The 16262-nt window shown below is 35.3% G+C and overlaps 1 long non-coding RNA gene across 3 annotated transcripts; it reads left to right on the top strand.

Moving 5' to 3' along the window:
- The first annotated feature begins 391 nt into the window (after positions 1 to 391).
- Positions 392 to 12830, top strand: LOC124461081. 3 transcript variants are annotated; one of them, XR_006954919.1, is made up of 3 exons: positions 392 to 637; positions 11680 to 12058; positions 12130 to 12830. It is a non-coding gene; the product is annotated as an uncharacterized LOC124461081 (long non-coding RNA). The 3 variants fall into 3 exon arrangements; XR_006954920.1 differs by lacking the exon at positions 392 to 637 and having other exon boundaries at positions 11434 to 11790; positions 11848 to 12058; XR_006954921.1 differs by lacking the exon at positions 392 to 637 and having other exon boundaries at positions 11434 to 11790; positions 11843 to 12058.
- Positions 12831 to 16262: the final 3432 nt, after the last annotated feature.

Here is a 16262-nt window from a genome sequence, read left to right as displayed (position 1 = left end):
TGTGGGATGTTCCGGATGTTCAAGAAACGCTTAGACATCCTGTGCAGCCTTGGTAACGAGGCATAGCTACCCCATCTAAGAACTCGCTTCAGGATGCCAAGCGAACAATTTATCAACTCTTGATGTTCTGTCAGCCCCCGCTCCCGCACCCCACGGACGAAAATCTGTCTGTGGGACTCCTAGTGGATGGCCTGCTTAAACTAACCTAACCTCCTATATCTAGAAAATCTAACCATTATATTTAACAATTGCAAAGTAATAACTTCTTTACATCAAAATTAAGTGAAAAACAAACTATTCTTCATCAAAATTACACAAAAGCACAAAAATCGGGAAGTAATTTTTTAATTAAAAATTAAACTTAGTGTTCGTTAAAATTTCAGAATTTAAAAATTTAAGTTTATGGTGTTTCGTGGTTGTTTTGTTTTAAAAGTATCTATATATCCCGTTTATATTAGTGTTTCCTAAAAACGCGAACTAAATTCAAACTTCGAAACCGCGTCTACGACATTCATACAACATTCAAACATCGTTTCGAAAACAAGTTACAAATTAAAATTTTATGACCACATTAAATTTTTCGCAGATATTTACTTTTAGGTGTACGAAATTCGCCAAATTCGTCTTGTTCTCTTAGGTTCATGGCTTTGATTTTATACCGATTACTCATTGAGGTATTTAAGAATATAGGCATATCATTTCTATGAATATATTTGTGGAATTAAATCCAGCATCATATATTTAAGAAGCCCTTTTCCGTGGTGAACAAATACTGACTGCATACAATGGAAACTTGCAGTCTCTAAGGCAGTGTATTGGCTGTTTCCACCAAAATGAATTCAGTGTTCGTTTTCATGAAACGTTCGTTTTGTTTTCGCTTGTCTAATTGTTTATTCAAATCGCCACACTGAACATTGTCCATTACAATAAATTCCAAAGTCATCATAGGTAAACTTTTATTATGCCACTGCCAAATTCTCTCTTTAGAATGTAGGCAAATGTGTCACCATTTTGGAATATAAGAATTAGTTAGATGGTTTTTCAATTGTAGGTCAAATATGTGAGTAGAAATTTTAATAAATTTCAGTTTTTACAATTCGGTAATAGATAGAGAAGCATAAAAAATTTTTTGCTTTAAAGGATGGAATAAATTTTCATTCGTAAAAAAAATTGTGTTCACTCCAATCAGCTAAGCTGCAAGGCTCACATCATATAGAAGCTAATAATGCAGTGTCAACGGAATGTAAGAATGAACGATTTAATCTACCTTCAGCGGATTATTACGGAAAATTACCAAAAACTCTTGCCAGTGCATAAGCTGAAGGTACAAACAAAGTAGTAAAATTTTGAATTTTTCCGTGGCAGCGGCAAGGGGATTCGAACCCGTTATCATCGAATATATATAGCGGAGTAAGCAGCTCAACGCGCTCGACCATCGTATGAAAACAACTTGTTGCTCAGTCGGCAACAGTTCTAAATTAACAGAGCTTTCTTTGAATCTGAAATGGCTCGCAAATGATGCTGTTAACTTAACATTAGATACAACTATTTCCGTTAAGCATCGAAATAATTTATTCAAACTTTCTTTAATTTGTGATTTAGTTACTAATTTATAACCTGCAATTATAGATTGAACAGTATTTCAGGTGTTTAGGTCAAACTCACAAACATGGGAGTAAAAAATTAGTAAATAACATGAATTTGTAACAATTTTTAAATCAATAGGCAGAAAATAATTAGTTGTTTGTCAACACATAAAATTTTGTGATTTATTTTTAACTATATCCTTGCTCAATAAAATTTTTAAACTGCGAAGTGCGAAGATCGAAGCTTAGAAGCAGTGTTAAATTGCTGTAGTCGAATTAGCAAAAGTCATAAATTTTGTGCGATTCATTGCTGTGACTGTTTAGAAAATATGAAAACAAATACTTTGTGTTGCTTTTGCTTCCGAAAAAAACCGAAATCAGAAAATCTGACAGCAAAAGCAGCAGCAAATAACCGAAATAGAAAATTTTGACAGCAGCAGCAAAGAGCAAAAATCCGAAAGCAAAAAACCCGACAGCAGCAGCAATAGAAAAAACCCGAAACAGATTGCTTCGATAGCAACAGCCAAGTTATACATTTTAATACTAGGAACTGTTCCGACTGTTGCTATTGGCCAAATTCGGAAGTCGACGAAAGCAGCAGTCGGAAAAATAGTCGCAGCAGACTACTTGATTCTTAATTTTTGGCCTACTTTGATTTTACCTATACATACGAAATGACTAATTGATAATTTACATGTATTTAAAGAGTATTGAGTTCTTTCATGTGTTCATAGTTTCCGAAGCAGAAGCAACAGCATACAGCAAAACTGTTGACAGTTTTCGCAGTTTTCAAACCCTGCTTAGAAGTTGGTTTCCGGTGTTAATTGTTTAAACAGTTTCAGTTCTGCCTTGTCCCATTTTGTTAAGATTTGCCTTCTTGACATTTCAGATAATTAATCAAACTCTCCAACTCGAAATGTGTCAGGGGCATGCAGCAACGCCATGTGACAATAAACGGCAATTATTTGCATATTACCAAGTGCTTAAACAAAAAACAAACCGAAAAAAATAATGTGTGAAATTCAAAGTAAGGCTTACATATGGTGGGCGTGTTAACCCATTGCACTTCAGTTTACTTTACTTCACTTCATTCCATTTAAGGCTTTAGGCTCTTGCATAAATTTTGCATTGAAATATTGCGGCTATATGATATTTCAATTTTCAATTAGTAAGACTAAAAAGAAGTAGAAAAAAAAAAACAAAATGTGTACGTTTGTACAAGCAGCGAAATTCTGTCGACATGTGGCCCACGAACAAGATTTGACTTTTGAGTGGTCTTTGAAATGCATTTCTGAGTTGTATCAGTTTCTTTTCATGGCCAAACATTGTGGGTCAAGGAGTCAACAGTTTTGCTGGAGAAGTGACGCATGGTAGGAAAAGTGGGCTTAAACCGACATAAAGTTGAATATCTCGGAAAAAGAAAATAATTATGATGTGTATGATTTTTGCACAGAAGATTTTGAAATTTTGAATTTTCCAAATGCAGCAACCCAGGTTGGTAATAGAAATAAGAATAATTGCAGCTCTATTGAGACACAAATTGAAATTTGTGCAAATTGCCTTAAAAAAGAGCAAAATGAAGCGTACTACAGAAAAAAGTACTTTGAAATGTCAGAGAATTTAAGAAAAGGAAAACAAAAAGTCAAACTTTTCAATAAAAAAAATCGACATTTAAGAATTCTTTTGCAAACGGAAAAGGCACGAAAAATTAAATATCTGAAAGAAAAACTCAAACAAAAATATTTTTGAAAATATAAAGAAAAAATGCCTATCAAAGAATTCAAACATGATTTGCACTATGTTACTGAAAAACAAGCTATAATTGCTCAAAGCATTAATTATACTATACACCAATAGGTATTAAAGTCGCTAAAATGTATGTAACAGGCAGAAGGAAGCTTCTCGGACCCCATAAAGTATATATATTTTTGATCAGGATCAACAACCGCGTCGATCTAGCCATGTCCGTCCGTCCGTCCGTCTGTATGAACACGCAGATCTCGGAGACTATAAGAGCTAGAGCCACCAAATTTGGTATTTAGACTCGTGTGATATGTAAACCCCAGAATTTACACAAAACTGCTTTTCTGAAAAAGTATAACAGATAGAGACATCAAATTTGGTTTGTGTACTCGTTTAGTTAGCGCGCAGAAAAAAATTGTTTCAAGAATTGTTTCCTTTTTGCCACGCCCCCTTCCGCACCCGAAATTTACATAAAACTGATTTTCTTAAAAGTTATCAAAGCTACCGACATTAAATTTGGTATGTAAGCTACCTTAATAGACGCGCAGATTTTGACTATTTAAAAATTTTGCCACGCCCCTTCCGCACCCGAAATTTACATAAAACTGATTTTCTTAAAAACTATCAAAGCTACCGACATTAAATTTGGTATGTAAGCTACCTTAATAGACGCGCAGATATTGACTATTTAAAAATTTTGCCACGCCCATTTCCGCCCCGCCAATTAAACAAAACTGATTTTCTCGAAAACTAACAAAGCTAAGGTCACCAATTTAGTATGTGTACTGGCTTAGTATGGGCGCAGAATATATATATTTTAAAATGCCACGCCCACTTACTCCTCCATAATTTATAAAAACCGATTGCCTCTTGCAATTTTTTGACCATCGCAATAAAATTTGGCGGACTAATAATCTTATCTATTTCTACCAAACTACCAAATTTTATTGAAATCGGACTAGAATCATGCAAAATATGCGTATGAACGTATTTTGCTAATCGATCCATAAGGGCAGAATTGGCCGTTGGCTAGTGGCGGCGCTAGAGTGCTCGTGTGTTTGTAGAGTGAGCGAGATAGCATATGGTTATGAGGCATGTTAAAACAATTTAATAGACATACATTTTGTTTTCGAAATTTTAAATATTTGTTTCACCTGGTGTATGGTATACCCAAGTCGACGAGTCGACTTACTTACTTCATTTTTATTCTTCGAAGGCCTACATATTCAATCTCATTCAGATTGGATAAGTGGAAGGATTTGTGGATGATGGCTACGAAAAAACTGACTCTTTTTATAAGCAAATATGTGTTTTCATGGTGAGGGGGCTATATGCCAACTGGAAATTTGTATTGAGCTATGTAGCCGCATCTACTGGACTCTCTGCTCATAAGTTAACACAATAGATTCAAATATAACAGCCGCAAGAACCCTAGGCCTTTTTATAAGAGCAGTAGTATGCGATCAAGGCCCAACAATCGAGGGGGATTCAATAAACTTGGAATAGTTAACGAAGCACCCTATTTTTCTCTGGATGATCAGAAAATATATGGCATATATGATGTCCCTCACCTCACAAAATGTCTATATCGCAGAAAAGTTTATTGTTTAGATGAAATAGTTCTATCAATAAACGCAATACTAATGCTTACAAGCGATATTTGGAATGAAGGGCACGGAGTATTCTTTTTAATGTTGTCACGTCTAAACCAAGATGCGCTAGAACATGTATTTACCTAATAAAAAGCAGTTGTGGCACAAACAATAATCCTTTGTTATTCGAATTCAATGCAATAATATCAAAAATGTTGTCAATGAAATTAATAACTTCAAAAACGACAACAGGTAATTGCGAGCCAGATGAAGATATGCTAATAAATGTTATTGAAGAAACAAAGCATGAACTGGCAATTGAAAACGTAAATGACCAAGATCAGGTGTACTACGAAGATTTTAACATAATCTTAGATGAAGATATGAAGGATGAAGTAACCGAGGCTGATAAAGAACAGCCAACTGAAATCAGTATAGCCACTGAGAAATCATTGAAATATTTCGTAGGATTTGTTATTCATAAAGCCCAGCAAAAGTTCAATTGCGATTCATGCAAAGAACTTTTAAAAGAAGAGATCGGAAATTATGAGGAATCGGAATTTTTTATCATTAACAAAAATTTTAAAACTATAAACAACAACCTAAAGCTTAAAGCCCCACAAAATCATTTATTTAACCTGATGAAGCAGCATTATAAGTTCTTTAAAAATTTCCCACATGCGCGCAAACTAAAAGAAAAAATTATTAATGAATGCCTTTCGAATATTGAGAAGGACCCGAATTACTTAGATTGGTACATTGAATCGCATGAATGCAGCGAGCATCGAAAATTTATTCTAAATTTAAAAAAAATAGCAAATGGCTGATGGAAAGTTTATGCGGTGCTTCTGAAAAGCACAAAAGCAATAGGAAAATAGAAATTTTAGTCTTAAAAATAAAGAAAGGTCGATAAGCAACAGAGTCGGTATTCTGGGAATGTCCGTCCGTCAGGGGTAAATTTTAAAATATAGATGTGGGACTCGTAGTGCATTACCACTTTTTCCTCCCGAATTTCTAGGCCGTTTTTACTCACAATCAATCGTACAGTTTTATTCAACATTATTTCTTTATACATTTATCACTTAATTATTACATAACTATACTCTTTTATTCGAGCAGCCACGTGGAACACAACCGGTCGACACAACTTGACGCCATAGAACTCTTTTCTCAATGATATCGATGGTTTGTCATCGATATCGTTGATAACCTTTAAATTATGCACCTCTGAACTGGTTCAATACAATCGACCGCTTCTCGTCTCTAGACCCATTCCCACATTCGGCCGGACTGACTTATCATTCGCCTCGAATGTTGAATCGTCTGATGAATTCACTTGACCATTCCACGACTTCATATACTCTGTGACAGTTGAGGTTTTCCCAGGACCTTCGTGATCTCCTACCTTTTCCACGTCATATTCTTTCACCACCCTATATGGTCCAAAATATTTAGCCTTAAGTTTTAATCCTGAACCATATTGCGTTCGCTTAATTGCTATCAAATCATAAATTTTATACTCAACTACCTTTTTGCGTTTTTTGTTATAACTTTTACGATTTTCCTCTTGGATTCTCTCCATATTATGCTGAGCTTCCAGCTCTTCTATGGCTTCCTCTTCCAAAAGTTCTTGTAACTCAGGGAAACTATTAGTCCTCATCTCAACCCCGGTAATAATTTTTCTACTGTTGAGTCCACAATACCTTTATCAACGAAAGATAAACGCCTCGGCCGTTCGTATACTGGGCATTCGTCACTTAATAATATTTTCATTTCGACTGGACTCTTCTTTGACTGTTGTGGTACATAACTGTGAATAAGCTGCTTGACTTCTTTGACGTCCGATTTAGTTATATGGCACAAATCTAATTCACTCTTTTCTTCTTCAGCTAATAAAAACAAACTCTCAAATTCCTGTAACATACCCTTCGGAGTTTTCACTTCATTGTGTACAGTTTCTTTCGCTTCTGTGTTTGGCATCACTTCTTCTTCTTTAGGCTTAAAAGTAGCATTTCCCTTTGTGATAACCATATCAGCTAATACTAAAATGTTGTTTCCAATCACTACTTCATAGTCAATATCCTCTTTTCTATAAACATGGAACGTTAAGGGCCATTGAACACCATCAATAGTAACCTGCGCTTTAAAACTACCTATAGTAATTAACTCACTTTTACACACTCCCAATAAACGGTTTCGTTCATCGCTTAATTCTACACCATGAAGTTTTCTGATAATATCATCTCTTATTAAACATAGGTCACATCCTGTATCTATGAGTGCCGACAGCTCAACGTTTTCACATGATATTGTTTTGAAAATAGCTTTTCCTTTTACATTGATTTCCTTTGACATTGTACTTTCGGGCATACTGGTGCTTTACGCCCTATCTGATCGCATTTAAAGCACTTAATCTTCGGACACTCACTCATCAAATGAGATACTTCGCCACACTTAAAGCATTTTCTCGGTTGTTTAGATATTTCCGCTTTTCTATCATACTTCTCATTATGATTTCTGTTTCTATTTACCAGTTGATGGCGACCAAAGTAAACCTTTTGGTAAATTGTAATCTGTTCCTTCAGCTGAATGACTGTCTTTGCCTGATACAAGTTACTTTTGTTAGCTTTTGAATCAGGTATTCCTTCTATGAAATATTCTATAAGACTAGCTTCATCTAAGTTAATGGAACTGCCTATTTCCCTCAGACTATACGGGTACTCACGAAAATCTTAATTTGGGCGTTTACGTCTATTTCGCAACAATTTATGTACTTCAATTGCTGATACTTCTGAGCCGAACTCGCTTAACAAAATTCTTTTTAATGATATCCAATCAGTCACTCCTCGCTCACTAGGCACAAAAACTTTTGCTGCACCCTTTAATAATTGCTTCGCATAGATAAATTTCTGTAAAGAGAACTGAACTGCTTCTGCATTATCTTCAAAATTCCGTAACCAATTTTCTATAGACGGTTGACCTGACCCACTGAACGAAGAAAGAGAATCCTCAATGTCGCGCAAAGTAAAATTATTTCTAACTGCAGTTGGTGCCGTAGAATGAAATGATCCCGCATCATCACTTTCGGATTCAACCTCGACTTCGTCAGCCACCAAACTGAAATGTTCGAGAAGACGATCTTGCAACGATTGCTTTCTACCAGTTATTGCCAAATTCAAACTGGCCAACTTTGCTTTGAGCTCATTTACATTTAAACTTAATACTTCGTCTCTATTCGCAGTGACGCCACCAATCTTGTGAGTCTAATGCTTTCTTGCTCTTGCCGCCAATGCCGATGTCTCCCTCTTGTACAAATTTTTCGCAGTGACGCCGCCAAACTTGTGCGTCTAATGCTTTCTCGCTGTTGCCGCCAATTGTTGTAGCTTCTCTTGCCGCCATTTTTACAAGCTTCGCTTGCCACCAATTCTCAAGAATTTCCCACTCTAGGTCATTTGCCACATAAATCTACCATCTCAGTGAATAGTTCCCACCACGATACTCCAACACATTTACAAAAATTACGCTATGCCAGCCTCATTGCCAAGTAAATTTTCGCAAAATTTCAACGATCGTCAATCTCTTTGCGCTTTCTACCTCTTTGCCACGCAAACTTCAGGGTTCTCTCTATTCTGTTCGCACCTCCACACTTTTCATTCTCACTTGAACTTAGACGTTTCACTGTCTCTCTCTAACATACAAGCATTCATCAATTGGGGTGGTTTTTTTACCGCTCTTTGTACATTAAGGTTAAATTAAACACATATTTTTTTTCGAACTTTTTCTGTCCTTGGCGACTCAATTTTAATGAATTTTTTGCTTCGAACGTTTTTTATACCCTTGCAAACAGGGTATATTAATTTTGGTCAAAAGTGTGCAACGCATAGAAGGAAGCATCTCCGACCATATAAAGTATATATATTCTTGATCAGCACGACGAGACGAGTTCAAATAGCCATGTCCGTCCGTCCTTCCGTCGTTAATTACATATATAAACGACTATGCCAAATTTGATCAAGATCGGGTGACTATATCATATAGCTCCCATAGGAACGATCGGTGGAAAACAGTGACTTTGATCAATATCTTCGTTATTTCTTATGCTAAGATTGTAGGCCGTTCTTTCGGAAACTTTAGCCTTTTTAGAAAAAACGTTTTTCCATTTTGATGGCTATAGGTAAGGAAAGAGTTACCAAAAAAGTTGCAAGGGTATACAAACTTAGACGCGGTCGAAGTTAGCCCCGGCACTAAATATAATTAAAAAAGTAAATATATTGAAAAATATGAAAGAAACTAACTTCGGCTATGCCGAACTTTATATACCTTTGCAGTATGCTTGGCAATAATATTTTTTCTTTTTGAAATTTCTTGCCCTGCAACTCTATTCATCAATTCACAAACATTACAAATATTACTTCTCTTTTAACTACAATTTTGTCTTCTTCCATTATTCCCTAAGCAAAGCACGGCACGCATACACATACAGTTCATGTAGCGTTGCGTCTCTGTGTGTGTGCGTGTGCTCTGTTGATTTGATGATGACGTATTAGGCAGCAAGCAGCGCTGCCGGCAGCGTTTAAACCGATTTATATTGACTGTAACTTGTGTTTTATTTATACGATCAGATTCAAATTTTGGGATCTAATATTTTATTCAATACTATCATATTGGTAAATTTCATGGGGATACTCCAATTTTTGCGAAAATGTTTCTTCTAGAGCTATATGATATAGTTTTCGATCCTAAAGATTTTCATTCTTTATCTTACCCGGGTAATATAAAACCCAAAAAATTTCATCCCGATAGCTCTTAAGACGGCTGAGTAAAACGCATACGCACAGACGGACATGGCTATATCGGCTCAGCTTCTCATGCTGATCAAGAATATATATATATGGGAGTAGCTAGAAAATCCGGTTCGGGGGTAATATTTTATTTCGAGGGCCCCAGCCAAATGACCTGTTTTCAAGGGTCTTAGAAGGCGGTATAAATTTTCAATTAATTTTCAAAGTTTCTCATGTCATAGCAAGTCAATCTAGTTACCTAGAAATACTCACTCACAAAAGGTCATATGAGTTGAAAGAAAATATTTCAGTCGAATAGTAACATTATTGCTGCGAGCTTGAAAATTATTTAAATAAAAAGTTTCAAAAATTATCGTGTTTGTGCTTGAGACAAAAATTAAAAAATAGATAAAATCCTTACATGAAAAACACGCGAATTTTAAAAAATATATAACAAATTTTTAAGTTCAGTCCTCGTAAAACAGGAAACAGATTTCTTCCTTTACATCAAAATTACATACATATGTCAATTGCAAAAAGTTACAAAAGTTGAATATTGTCCCTTTGGCCACACTTAAGTTATACATATAAAATTCTACATCAAAATTAACTACAAATTTTAGCATACATTCATCATTCTAATCTAAACATTTTTAAAATCCTTATTGTTCCTTTGACAAAAATTGGGAAATACAAATTTAGAACATAATACCCAAAAAGTTACAAAAGTTACTACTTTTACTCCTTTATATCAAAATTAAGTAAAATTTTAACACGAAATAAGAATAAAACTCTTCATCAAAATTAAGTACAAATTTTAAAATGAATTCCATAAAATGTTACAAAAGTTAAAAGTTATCATTCATTATACGAAATATATATTTTTTATATTACATTACATCAAAATTAAGAACACATTCCATAAAAAATGGTTAAAGGTTACGAAACATACATAATCCTTTATATTATATCATTGTGATTTTTAATGTCCTTTCGGCCAAAGTTATATAATTAGGCGAAATTGTAAAAATAAATTCTTTTATTTGGAAATTTGGCTAAATTTTAAAAGATCCTGTAACCTGTATCCTGTAAGCGTACCAGTCATATCCAGATTATGTGCAACAAGGCGACAGACCGTCAGCGCAGATTCTAGGATTGCAGGATGCTCACAGGCATGCTCATCGGACACACAGCTCATGTCAAGGACTGCAGAAAATGAAAGCAACGATGAGGCTTAGGTACCTAGGAGTCCATCTGCTGAAAACGCTTCAGGATGCAGCCAAGCGAACAATATACCAACTCTTGACATTCGTCTGACACCCATATCCTGTAGTCGGTCTATGTGGGATGTTCCGGATGTTCAAGAAACGCTTAGACATCCTGTGCAGCCTTGGTAACGAGGCATAGCTACCCCATCTAAGAACTCGCTTCAGGATGCAGCCAAGCGAACAATTTATCAACTCTTGATGTTCTGTCAGCCCCCGCTCCCGCACCCAACGGACGAAAATCTGTCTGTGGGACTCCTAGTGGATGGCCTGCTTAAACTAACCTAACCTATATCTAGAAAATCTAACCATTATATTTAACAATTGCAAAGTAATAACTTCTTTACATCAATATTAAGTGAAAAACAAACTATTCTTCATCAAAGTTACACAAAAGCACAAAAATCGGGAAGTAATTTTTTAATTAGAAATTAAATTCGTGTTCGTTAAAATTTCAGAATTTAAAAATTTAAGTTTATGGTGTTTCGTGGTTGTTTTGTTTTAAAAGTATCTATATATCCCGTTTATATTAGTGTTTCCTAAAAACGCGAACTAAATTCAAACTTCGAAACCGCGTATACGATATTCATACAACATTCAAACATCGTTTCGAAAACAAGTCACAAATTAAAATTTTATAACCGCATTAAATTTTTCGCAGATATTTACTTTTAGGTGTACGAAATTCGCCAAATTCGTCTTGTTCTCTTAGGTTCACAATCAAATGTCAAAAACGTGCAGCAGCAGTTTTGAATTACGACGGCTTTGATTTTATATCGATTTGGAGGATTTTGCAATTTGATTGAACCGATTACTCATTGAGGTATTTAAGAATATAGGCATATCATTTCTATGAATATATTTGTGGAATTAAGTCCAGCATCATATATTTAAGAAGCCCTTTTCCGTGGTGAACAAATACTGACTGCATACAATGGAAACTTGCAGTCTCTGCAGTCAACGGATGTCCGACTTCCCATACGAAATCCAGTCCAACTATTGAATCTAGGTAGGCCAACCAGTTGGGCAGACAAATTACAGTTTGAAAGGTCGCCAGCGGCAAACTTGAAAAGGCCGACGATGAGATGCATGTATGTCTTTGGTTTTGTCAATCTCTATTGCATATTTAAAATTCTTTTATTTTCCACCAAAATGAATTCAGTTTTCTTGTTCGTTTTCATGAAACGATCGTTTTGCAAAAAATTTTTTGCTTTAAAGGATGGAATAAATTTTCATTCGTAAAAAAAAATTGTGTTCACTCCAATCAGCTAAGCTGCAAGGCTCACATCATATAGAAGCTAATAATGCAGTGTCTACGGAATGTAAGAATGAACGATTTAATCTACCTTCAGCGGATTATTACGGAAAATTACCAAAAACTCTTGCCAGTGCATATGCTGAAGATACAAACAAAGTAGTAAAATTTTGAATTTTTCCGTGGCAGCGGCAAGGGGATTCGAACCCGTTATCATCGAATATATATAGCGGAGTAAGCAGCTCAACGCGCTCGACCATCGTATGAAAACAACTTGTTGCTCAGTCGGCAACAGTTCTAAATTAACAGAGCTTTCTTTGAATCTGAAATGGCTCGCAAATGATGCTGTTAACATAACATTAGATACAACTATTTCCGTTAAGCATCGAAATAATTTATTCAAACTTTCTTTAATTTGTGATTTAGTTACTAATTTATAACCTGCAATTATAGATTGAACAGAATTTCAGGTGTTTAGGTCAAACTCACAAACATGGGAGTAAAAAATTAGTAAATAACATGAATTCGTAACAATTTTTAAATCAATAGGCAGAAAATAATTAGTTGTTTGTCAAGACATAAAATTTTGTGATTTATTTTTAACTATATCCTTGCTCAATAAAATTTTTAAAGTGCGAAGATCGAAGCTTAGAAGCAGTGTTAAATTGCTGTAGTCGAATTAGCAAAAGTCATACATTTTGTGCTATTCATTGCTGTGACTGTTTAGAAAATATGAAAACAAATACTTTGTGTTGCATTTGCTTCCGAAAAAACCCGAAATCAGAAAATCTGACAGCAACAGCAGCAGCAAAGAGCAAAAATCCGAAAGCAAAAAACCCGACGGCAGCAGCAAGAGCAAAAACCCGAAACAGATTGCTTCGATAGCAACAGCCAAGTAATACATTTTAATACTAGGAACTGTTCCGACTGTTGCTATTGGCCAAATTCGGAAGTCGACAAAAGCAGCAGTCGGAAAAATAGTCGCAGCAGACTACTTGATTCTTAATTTTTGGCCTACTTTGATTTTACCTATACATACGAAATGACTAATTGATAATTTACATGTATTTAAAGAGTATTGAGTTCTTTCATGTGTTCATAGTTTCCGAAGCAGAAGCAACAGCATACAGCAAAACTGTTGACAGTTTTCGCAGTTTTCAAACCCTGCTTAGAAGTTGGTTTCCGGTGTTAATTGTTTAAACAGTTTCAGTTCTGCCTTGTCCCATTTTGTTAAGATTTGCCTTGACATTTCAGATAATTAATCAAACTCTCCAACTCGAAATGTGTCAGGGGCATGCAGCAACGCCATGTGACAATAAACGGCAATTATTTGCATATTACCAAGTGCTTAAACAAAAAACAAACCGAAAAAAATAATGTGTGAAATTCAAAGTAAGGCTTACATATGGTGGGCGTTTTAACCCATTGCACTTCAGTTTACTTTACTTCACTTCATTCCATTTAAGGCTTTAGGCTCTTGCATAAATTTTGCATTGAAATATTGCGGCTATATGATATTTCAATTTTCAATTAGTAAGACTAAAAAGAAGTAGAAAAAAAAAAACAAAATGTGTACGTTTGTACAAGCAGCGAAATTCTGTCGACGTGTGGCCCACGAACAAGATTTGACTTTTGAGTGGTCTTTGAAATGCATTTCTGAGTTGTATCAGTTTCTTTTCATGGCCAAACATTGTGGGTCAAGGAGTCAACAGTTTTGCTGGAGAAGTGACGCATGGTAGGAAAAGTGGGCTTAAACCGACATAAAGTTGAATATCTCGGAAAAAGATAATAATTATGATGTGTATGATTTTTGCACAGAAGATTTTGAAATTTTGAATTTTCCAAATGCTGCAACCCAGGTTGGTAATAGAAATAAGAATAATTGCAGCTCTATTGAGACACAAATTGAAATTTGTGCAAATTGCCTCAAAAAAGAGCAAAATGAAGCGTACTACAGAAAAAAGTACTTTGAAATGTCAGAGAATTTAAGAAAAGGAAAACAAAAAGTCAAACTTTTCAATAAAAAAAAATCGACATTTAAGAATTCTTTTGCAAACGGAAAAGGCACGAAAAATTAAATATCTGAAAGAAAAAACTCAAACAAAAATATTTTTGAAAATATAAAGAAAAAATGCCTATCAAAGAATTCAAACATGATTTGCACTATGTTACTGAAAAACAAGCTATAATTGCTCAAAGCATTAATTATACTATACACCAATAGGTATTAAAGTCGCTAAAATGTATGTAACAGGCAGAAGGAAGCTTCTCGGACCCCATAAAGTATATATATTTTTGATCAGGATCAACAACCGCGTCGATCTAGCCATGTCCGTCCGTCCGTCCGTCTGTATGAACACGCAGATCTCGGAGACTATAAGAGCTAGAGCCATCAAATTTGGTATTTAGACTCGTGTGATATGTAAATATATAGAGTTAATTGGAATTTTGGCCACGCCCCAATAATCCTATGTTATTCGAATTCGATGCAATAATATCAAAAATGTTGTCAATGAAATTAATAACTTTAAAAAACGTAATTGCAACAAAGCATGACGGACGGACGGACGGACGGACGGACGGACGGACGGACATGGCTATTTGAACTCGTCTCGTCGTGCTGATCAAGAATATATATACTTTATATGGTCAGAAATGCTTCCTTCTATGCGTTGCACACTTCTGACCAAAATTAATATACCCTTTTTGCAAGGGTATAAAAATTATTAATGAATGCCTTTCGAATATTGAGAAGGACCCGAATTACTTAGATTGGTACAGTGAATCGCATGAATGCAGGGAGCAAAGAAAATTTATTCTAAATTTAAAAAAAATAGCAAATGGCTGATGGAAAGTTTATGCGGTGCTTCTAAAAAGCACAAAAGCAATAGGAAAATAGAAATTTTACAACGAATTGCTTACACACTGACTATTCGCACCAGACGAGACTTACGGTCCGAGTTACAAGTCTTTTCGTTTGACAATAAGCGGTCCAGCTCTTCAGACGATTATTCAATTGCAAAGAGTGCTAAAACGTTGCCAATCAAATGTTACTCATGTGGGAAGCTTGGACACAGGAAGTCGGAATGCAGAGGGCAGAAACCTTCTACATCTGGAGAAGATCAGCGAGCTTCGTCAGTGCGTGCTAAAGTCGTGACATGCTATCGATGTCACGAGCCGGGACACATCTCTACTCAATGCCCCAAGAGTTCGGATGGTGACGCAGGATCACGTGTGCATAAGAGGGTTCACCTATGTGTCGTTGATGAACCAAAAGCAATTATGTTGCACCGAGGTGAGAATTTTCCGATTACATTTGATTCAGGCGCAGAATGCTCGTTAGTCAAAGAGAGCATAGCACACAAACTGTCTAGGAAAAGAACAAATAACGTAATATCATTAAGTGGAATTGGCAATGTTAGTGTAGTTTCGTCAATTCAAATCACAAGTAATGTAATGATAAATGAAAACTGTATCGAAGTAGTATTTCATGTAGTCCAAGATACTAATATGAAAAATAATATTGTAATTGGCCGCGAAATTTTAGCACAAGGATACTCTGCAATAGTATCAACAGAAGGTGTGGAAATAATTAAAGACAAAACAGTTAACGAATGTTTTGTAAAAAGTTACGAAAATGATTTTAATAATTTAGCAACTGAAAGCACAGGGAGAAGATAGAAATCAATTAAGAGTGTTAAGAAAGCATTCAAAATCATTCATTCGCGGAACTCCTTTAACTCGCGTAACTACTGGTGTAATGTCAATTCGATTAGTAGAACCCACCAAGACTGTGCAAAGACGCCCTTACAGACTCAGTCCCAGTGAAAGAGAATTACTCCGGTCAAAAGTTCAAGAGCTAATAGATTATAATGTAATAAGGCCGAGCAGTTCACCTTATGCTAGTCCAGCACTTTTAGTAAAAAAGAAAAACGGATCTGTAAAACTCTGTGTCGATTATAGGGAATTAAATAGAAATACCATTTCAGATAAGTTTCCTCTACCATTAATTTCCGATCAGATAGCTAGATTGCGTGGAG

The sequence above is a fragment of the Drosophila willistoni genome, unplaced genomic scaffold, assembly GCF_018902025.1.
Source record: "Drosophila willistoni isolate 14030-0811.24 unplaced genomic scaffold, UCI_dwil_1.1 Seg196.1, whole genome shotgun sequence".
NCBI lineage: Eukaryota > Metazoa > Arthropoda > Insecta > Diptera > Drosophilidae > Drosophila > Drosophila willistoni.
The sequence above is the reverse complement of the archived record's forward strand: the minus strand, read 5'-3'. Positions and strand labels throughout refer to the sequence as shown.